Source organism: Elephas maximus, chromosome 25 (assembly GCF_024166365.1).
Source record: "Elephas maximus indicus isolate mEleMax1 chromosome 25, mEleMax1 primary haplotype, whole genome shotgun sequence".
Lineage (NCBI taxonomy): Eukaryota > Metazoa > Chordata > Mammalia > Proboscidea > Elephantidae > Elephas > Elephas maximus.
In genome coordinates this window covers 29,052,053-29,061,270 of record NC_064843.1, presented here as the reverse complement: position 1 = coordinate 29,061,270, position 9,218 = coordinate 29,052,053, and the positions used below count along the sequence as shown (strand labels likewise).

The 9,218-nt window shown below is 44.5% G+C and overlaps 1 pseudogene; it reads right to left on the bottom strand.

The window, feature by feature from the left end:
* Nucleotides 1–5,682: 5,682 nt before the first annotated feature.
* On the bottom strand, nt 5,683–8,011 carry LOC126067325 (60S ribosomal protein L5-like; annotated as a pseudogene).
* Nucleotides 8,012–9,218: the final 1,207 nt, after the last annotated feature.

Below are 9,218 nucleotides of genomic sequence, written 5' to 3'. Positions count from 1 at the left end.
CACCCAGAGACACCTTGGAAGCAAGGCCTAGCGATCTGCTTCTGAAAGGTCACAGCGTTGAAAGCCCTGTGTAGCATAGTTCTACTCTGACATACATAGGTTCTCCATGAGTCAAAACCCACTCAACAGCAACTGTCTTAGTTATCTAGTGCTGCTATAACAGAACTACCACAAACTGATGGCTTTAAAAACAGAAATTTATCCTCTCACAGTCTAGTAGGCCAGAAGTCCAAATTCAAGGCACCAATTTCAGGGAAAGGCTTTCTCATTCTGTCAGCTCTGGAGGAAGGTCCTTGTCATCAATCTTCCCCTGGACTAGGAGCTTCTCAGTGCAGGGACCCTGGGTCCAAAAGACACTCTCTGCTCCTGACTGTTTTCTAGGTGGTAGGAGTTCCCCTGTCTCTCTCCTTGCTTTTCTCTTATATCTCAAAAGAGATCGACTCAAGATACAACCTAAATTTATAGACTGAGTCCTGCCTTGTTAACATAACTGCCTCTAATCGTGCCTCATTAACATCATAGAGGTAGGATTATACAAAGCATAGGAAAATCACATCAGATGACAAAATGGTGGATAATCACACAACACTGGGAATCATGGCCCAGCCAAGCTGACAGATATTTTGGGGGACACAATTCAGTCCATAACAACAAGTAACTACAACAACAGCAAATTACCTCAAATTTAGCCACTTAAAACAAAACAAATTTAATGTCTTACAGTTCTGTAGGTCAGAAATCCAACACAGGTCTCACTGGGCTAAAATCAAGGTTCAGTAGGGCTGCACTCCTTTCCGGAAGCTCTACAGGAGAATCTATTTCCTTACACTTTCCAGCTGCTAGAGGTCACCGACATTTCTTAACTCATGGTCCCCTTCCTCTATCCCCAAAGCCAGCAAAATCAAATCTTTCTGACCCTTCTTTCATCATTACATCTCTCTCTGACCACAGCTGGGAAAGATTCTCTGCTTTTAAGTGTTCGTGTGAAAACTAAATTGGGTCCACCCAGGTAATCCAGGATAATCTTCCCATTTTAAAGTCACTTTATTAGCAACCTTAATTACATCTGCAACCTTAATTCCATTTTGCCATGCAAGATAACATCTCCACAGGTTCCTGGGATTAGGACATGGACAGGTTGGGTGGGGGGCATTATTCTGCCTACCACTACCACTATGCCAGTTTCTCCTAAACTGTGGTCCCTGGGCCATTTCATCTGGATCACCGAGCGAAGTTGATAAACGTGGAGATCCAAAGGCCACAAACAAGACTTTCAGAATCTGACTTTTTTAGGAGTAGCACTCAGGAATGACAAGTATTTAACAAGCTCCCCAGGGATTTTCTGTGCACACTCAGGTTTGAGAACCTCTGGTCTAAATATTCCTCCAATGAAGTCATTATCTTCCATTGAAAAATTGGGACTTTTTTTTTTTTGCTTTGTTTGAATTTCTTTCTCTAATTAATTGATGAGGCTGCTTGTGTTTAGAACAAAAGATTCCAATTTTAGATTGAGTGTCTAATATTGTATCAAGTAGCTACTGTACTCTGAAGAAACTCAAAAGCAAGGATGGCGAGATTACATCTCACATACTTTGCATATGTTATCAGGAGGGATCAGTCCCTGGAGAAGGACATGCTTGGTAAAGTAGAGGGTCAGCGAAAAGAGGGAGACTCTCCATGAGATGGATTGATGGTGGCTGCAACAATGGGCTTAATCATAGTAATAGTTGTGAGGATGATGCACGACCAGGCAGTGTTTTGTTCTGTTGTACATAGGGTCATTATGAGTCAGAACCTAATAACAACAACAAATGTACCATCTGTATCACCAAAGAATTTCTTTGTTTGTTTCTTCATACTTTGAACAGCTTTTATCAAGACCTTTGCTTGGAGACTCTATGCTTCCTGTTGGGACTCTTAGGTCAGTATCAGCAGAGAACCCAGACTTCACTAAATGGAGCCACGTGGGTCTTGGCTCGGGTCCCTGAGATTCTAATCTACCAAGAGCTCTGTTGCTTTCTTCCTGGATCCAGTGTCAATCCATTTGGAACATATGGTGCACAGCAGTATTTTCACTTCTAGAAATGAAGTGTCCTGAATGCCAACCCCTTTAGCCAGTTGCCCTGACAATAACTGATGTATCAGGACATCTGGAGTAAAGGCACGAGGTCAGCACAGGATATGCTGCATCTCCAGTCTGGGAAGCCCCTACACTCCCTGGCTGAAGCCCCATCTTGCCTGTTCATGACTACTATGAATGGAAAAGAGTCACAAGAAAACAAAAACATAGGAAGAACCTATGCTGGATCTTCGCATATTTTACTTTGTGTAATCACACGATTTCTGGAAAGGGAGCCTGACTACGCACATTTACCCATGCGGAAATTGAAGATTAAAAGGGTAATACGTTGCACCGTGTCAAATAGCTATTAAAAGTAATCCATCTGGAATTCAACCTAAGACCTCTCTCCCGTGCTTGGTGGTGGAGTGTGCTCTGTGAAGTGCAGCTACACCTAAGTGTCTAACCCCTGAGTTGTTGAAAAAAATTATAACATAGACACAATGGGGGAGAGAATTGGGGAAAGTAAGATGCTTTCTTGGAATACCTAAATTTGGAGAGATAAATTTCCTTATTTCCCTTTTATAACAAAGATCAGTGATTGTGAGGATGGCGCAGGACCAGGCGGTGTTTTGTTCTGTTGTGCATAAGGTAGCTATGAGTTGGAACTGACGCAATGGCATCTAACAACAACAAAAACAGCAACAGAGATCTAGCTTAAATCAGAAAAAGGCCTGAAATTCTGCAAGCTTACACAAGTCTCAGCACTTTGGGATATGTAGAGTCAAGGAATTAGATGGTAAAATACACGTGGCCGGCTGTCCATCAATGAGTTAATCAATTTAATTAATTTACAAAGGAAAATACTGTGTCGCTACCATTCGCCAGGTGCTGTGCTAGGCACCATAACTCACAGAGCTTAGAGTCTAGACGTGAGCAATCATCCAACAATTATTAGTTTGAGCCCCATGAGATTGCTGATACCTGGCTATTTCATCTATAGGAATGGTCATTTCAAAGAGTTCAACCTATAATTACGCAATTGATTAGAAATAAAATTTGATCAGAGCTATGAAGGTTCTAAAGCAGGAGGGGATATTACGTAAGCCCTGTGGTGGCAGCACAAGAAGCATAAGAGATTGGCACAAGACACACCCAGAGAAGAAGGCAGGGAGATGAGGCAGGGTCTCCGTAGACCCAGGTAAAGAATTTGAATTTAATCCTGACAGCAATGTGCTGCATAAGAGAAAAGTCCTCCCAACATTTTATTTGAAAAGTTTCTAAGAAACAAAAGTGGAAAAATTTGCACATGGAGCACCCATATCTCCACTATTTAGATTCTACGATTAACATTTTGCTGTATTTGCTTTGGGGCCCTGGTGGTGCAGTGGTTAAGTGTTCGGCTGTTCATCAAAACGTCGGTAGTTCAAATCTACCAACCACTACTTGGAAACCCTGTGGGGCAGTTCTACTCTGTCCTGTAGGGTAGCTATGAGTCAGAATCAACTCAACGGCAACAAGTATTTTTTGGTTGTTTGTTTCTTTATATTTGCTTTATCACTTACTACTCCTAGAATGGTATAGTAAAAAAAGAGTGTCCAGATAGAATAAATGAGGCGGTTTTAAAATATTAAACACTTTTCTTGGCCCATCACCTTTTCTCCTCTTCTCATTCTCTTTGCAAGGAGTGAAACACAGTGCAACAGAAAGGAAAGGGCCTGTGGGTTCTAATCCCAGCTCTGCTTTTTAACATAGGTGTGACGCTGGGCAAATGAGCATCTTTGAAAAGGGGTTGATAATTCCTGTCTGAGCATCCCTGGGTGGTGAGAACAGTTTCAGCCCTTAAGTACTAGCTGAAAGGTTGTGGTTGGAATCTACCCAAAGCACCTCAGATGACAGGCCTGGCAGTCTGCTTTCAAGAGGTCACAGCCTTGAAACACTGCGGAGCAATCCTACTCTGCACACGTAGGGTTGTCATGAGTCAGAATCAACTGAACGGCAACCAACAATTCCTATCTCACGTAGTTGTTGTAACCATAAAATGAGATAATATATGTTTAAAAAAAAAAAAAAAAAAAACTTTGCCTTCCTGTAGATTCTGACTCCTAGCGACCCTATATGACTGAGTAGAACTTCCCCGTAGAGTTTCCAAGGAACACATGGTAGGTTCGAACTGCTGACCTTTTGGTTAGCAGAAGTAGCTCTTAATCACTATGCCACCAGGATTTCCCATATATGTTTAGGACAGGTAATAATTATAACAGGTGATCTTTAATGGGTACTTACTCTATGTATGGAGTCCTTGTGTGGTGGAAACTGTTAAGTGCTGGACTACTAACCAAAAGATTGCTGGCTCAAATCTACCCGGGAGCACCTAGGAAGACAGGCCTGGTAATCTGCTTCTGAAGGGTCACAGCCATGAAAACTCTTTGGAGCTGTTCTACTCTGTACACGTGGGGTCACCAGGAGTCAGAACAGACAGAACTGGTCTGGTTTTTACGGGCTATGTGCCAAGGACTTTATATGATTTTTCTCATGTACTCACAACACCCAGATGCAGTAGATGCTATCATTTAATTCATTTTACATGGGAAGAAACTGAGGCACAGAGAAAGCTAACTTGGTAGAAACAAGATTTGATACCAGGCAAGCTGATGATAGAAAAAAAATATTTAACCACGCTAGAGCCACTTCTGGTTCTCAGAGACTTTTAATTGTTTGCTGTTCTCAGAGGTTTCTGAAAATAATTTCTCCCTAGAAAAATGTTCATACATTTTGTATGCAACTACAGGGAGTTCCAGAGCCAGCAAAGTCTACCCGTTGACTCCAGGTTTATAGGCCCTGGGACACCAAACCACCACACAACACTGCAGAACTCACCCACAGCCTCCATGTGGGTGAGGTGGGAGGAAAGAAGGAACCAGAAAGGCGGCCCTTGGAAGAGGCCTCCAACTTGCTGAGACTAGTGAGAGCTGGAGTGGGCCAGGGGAGGAAGGAGGCGCTGGGCACCCAGCCTCCAGGGAGGAGAAGGTGTGGAGGATGACAACCAAGTCAGGGTAGGATGAGCTGGTCCCAAGCCAAGCGGCACCTCCTGGAGCCCAGAGCCTCTGGCTCAGGGCGAGGGTCACTGAGGCCATAGTGCTGCCAGGGAGGCGCAGGGGAGAAGCCCAACAGGAGACAGTGCGTGTGGCAGCAGCACAGGGCTCAGCCTCGCTGCAGGGTGGGGCGGCGCTGAGACAGCCTAGCCATGTGTCTGAATGCCAGATCAGCCCTGGCCTGCGGGAGGCTTGGGGAGGACCTGGCAGTATTCCCTTTCAAAGGCGGTGGAAGCCCAGGATAGGCTACTAAGAGGCTGGGGATGGGGGCGGGGCCAGGCCAGGGTGAGGCTGCTTCTCAGCAGCCCCGGGGGAGTGGGAGGTCCCCAGCTACCCTGGGAGGGTGAATTCAGCCCACATCAGGCAGTCCCTTCTTCCTCCTAAACCAGAAGGCCTGTAACCTTTTGTCTTGGAGCCCATTCTAACTCCTGATGACCCCAAGTGTTACAGAGTTGAACCGTTCCACAGGATTTTCTTGGCTGTAATCTTTTTTTTTAGCTACTTGGTCAATAAGATTATTGTCTTTACCTGAAAAATCTTCGTAGAAAATTGTGGTTTGGTTTAGCTCTCAGCAGCCGGCTCCTGAGCTCTGAGGAAGCTTGCCTTCTTCTGAGCCACCCGATTTTTCTTCTGGGCAAGTTACACTTTGGGACGATTCCACCTCTTCTTTTAAACATCTTTCTTAGGCTTCTTTTCATAAACGGGATTCTCTCGTAGAGCAGCATGTGCTTCCTTGTACATCCTTTTCATCATGTCCAGAGTGACGATGTTCTTTATGTGTTGAGAGAATTGTTTCTCCTAAACAGCTCTGTCCTTCTTCATTATGCACCGCATATCTTCTGCTACGATCTGAGCCATGCTGTGTTTCCCATGTAGTTCTGCACTGAATTCCTTGCTTTCTGAATCATAACCAAGGAATCATTTGGTACTATGAGGGGTAGACAAGCCTCCATCCACAGCTTTCTTCAGAGCCCCAAAAATTGTATTTCCAGTGGTTGTTCCGGCAAGGACTGCATCCAAACAGCAGGTGAAGGCACCAAGTTAACGGTCAATGCTTTCCACATTGTATTCATCTCTGGACACCTCCACTTGGCCTTCACAGATCTTGTCCGTGCCAAATCTGCTGAGAAGCCCAAGGGCCAACAGCCGATCAGTACAATTCTTCAGGCCAACTTTCAGACCGTACTTTGGGAGTTCATGAGCATACCCTGGGCAGACTATCACAACCCTTTCTACAGAGGCATAAGCAATCTGGCAAATGGTATCCCTGTTGGTTATAGGAACTATTATCCTGTATTTGGGTGTGTTGTACTTATTTTTATCTGGATTACCAAGCGTTGCTGAGCATAGTAATCAGTTTTACCCTCTTGTCTTCTTCTAAATTTCACTTAGTATCTCTTGAGTAGGTCTTTTTCTTGATAACTTTAACAAACCCCACTCTGTAGAACAGAGACCGGTGTCCACGGTGCGCCACAGACCTGCAGGCCCAGCAGCCCTACTGCTGGGGGGTGGAGGCAGAGGAGGCTTGGCTGTAATCTTTACGGAAGCAGTTCACCAGGCCTTTCTTCCGTAGCACCACTGGGTGGGTTTGAACCGCCAACCTTTAGGTTAGTAGTAACAAAGCACGAAACGTTTGCAGCACCAAGGAACCTTATAGGGATTTTTTTTCCCCAAGGGATTTCAAATATGTATTAAGTGTTGTTTTATTTTTCAACTTTTTATTTCTTAACAATCATTTTAATGATTGTCAACTCCTTGAACACTTCACCCAGCTTCTCCAAATGGTGCTACCTTATATAACCACAGTACAATATCAGAAGCAGAAAATTGATACTGGTAAAATACTGCACACTAAGCTACCATTCTTATTCAGCTTTCACATGTGTGTGAAGTTTTAAATGAATGGTTGGCATTTACTGGATGTCATCTCAAAGCCGAGCCATCACCCAGGCTGTGGAGGAAGGTTGTTGGTGGTTTGACTGGAACACACAGCAGCCAGAGAGAGGTTAGAAGAGAAAAGCAAAGACACGTGCAGCGGTCACTATTATGACCTAACAAAAAACACACAAAATGTGGCCTGGCACCCCCATCCACCAGCCGCAGCATGGAACACAGGTGGGGTGGGACCCCTGGCATATGCCCTGTGGCTTCTATGACCACTTCCTTTGCTTAGTCTATGTAGCGGGTTGAATGGTTAATCCCAAAGATCTACGACCATGTCCTAACCCCTGTAAATGTGACCTCATTTGGAAAAAGGGTCTTTGCAGGTGTAATTAACAAAGAATCTTGAGATGAGCTCATCCTGGATTATTTGGATGGGCCCTAAACCCAACAACAAGCATCCTTATAAGAGACAGCAGAAAAGGAATGCAGAGAGTAGAGGAGAAGGCCATGTGAAAATAGAGACAGAGGGTGGAGTGATGCAGCTACAAGGAATACTAGCAGCCACAAGAAGATCAAAGAAGCATTCTCCCTTGGAACCTCCAGAGGGAGTGCTTCCTGGCCAACACCTTTATTTTGGACTTCTGCCCTCCAGAACTGTAAGAGAATAAATTTCTGTTGTTTTAAGCCACCAAGTTTGTGGTAATTTGTTACAGCAGCCACAAGAAACTAATACGCTCTACCACGCAAATGGCCCATCTGCACAAGCCCCTCACTTCTCACAAAGCAGGTTGACAGACATTAATCAATTTGTTCCTTACCTGGTCCTCAGTGGTCAGGGCAGGATTTTCGATCCCCAGTTTACCAACAAGGTAACTAAGGAACAGAGCAATCCTCTGACTTGCCAACGGATGCAGAGCTGCTAAATGATTGAACAATGACTCCAACAGTCCTCTCTGGCTCACTCCAAAGCCATGGTCCCAGCTTAGATCACCAAGGGCCACTTGGAGGTACAGCAGGGTGCCTGTTGGAAACAGGTTTTGTTCTAAACCTTTGGCCTTTCTATTTAATAAAAGTTGTTTTCAGGTGCCACCAAGTCAGTTCTGACTCATAGTGGCCCTGTGTACAACAAAACGGAACACTGCCTGGTCCTGCACCATCTTCACAATCATTGCTATGTTTGAGCCCATTGCTGTAGCCACTGTGTCAATCCATCTTGTTGAAGGTCTTCCTCTTTTTCATTGATTCTCTACTTTACCAAGCATGATGTCTTTCTCCAGGGATTGGTCCTTCCTGACAACATGTCCAAAGTATATGAGGCAAAGTCTCGCCATCCTTGCTGTACTCTGGCTATACTTCTTCAAAGACAGACTTACTCATTCTTCTGGAAGTCCATAGTATATTCAATATTCTTCACCAGTACTATAACTCAAAGGCATCAATTCATCCTCGGTCTTCCTTATTCATTGCCAGCTTTCACATGCATAGGAGGCAATTGAAAATACCATGGCTTGGGTCAGGCACACCTCAGTCCTCAAAGTGACATCTTTGCTTTTTAACACTTTAAAGAGGTCTTTTGGAGCAGATTTGCCATATGATAAATCTTGGGAATCTGAAAACGACATTTACTTGGTTAACATCTCACTCGCTTGTACCTCCATCTGAGACAAGGTGTGAAGTGAATTGCTGAGGAGGAAGGTGCAGGTGACTCATCCAACAGACCCTATGGGATGAAGATGGAGACTGTGACCCCTGATTGGCCAACCTAATATTCACTGGCTTCGGCTGCAGCTGTAGACAGCTGGCTTCTCCCTGTGGGTCCCTAAATGGCCCCCTGATAGCCAAGTTCTCAACCAGCCCATCCCCTCCCAGGCTCTGAAGATGAAATCAGGCCAAGTTAGCCTTGCAGCCCTGTCCTGGCTTGTTGGAGACTCTTCCTGTCACACTTCTTCCTCTGGGGTCCAAAGACTTTACTTTTTCAAAAAAATATCACAGCGGTTAAGAGCTAGAGCTGCTAACCAAAAGGTCGGCAGTTCGAATTCACCAGCTGCTCCTTAGAAACTCTATGGGGCAGTTCTATTCTGTCCTACAGGGTTGCTGAGTCAGAATCAACTTGACACTGATAGGTCTGGTTTTTTGGTTTTATGACATATACTTGAAGGAAAAATTAAACAATTTAAAAA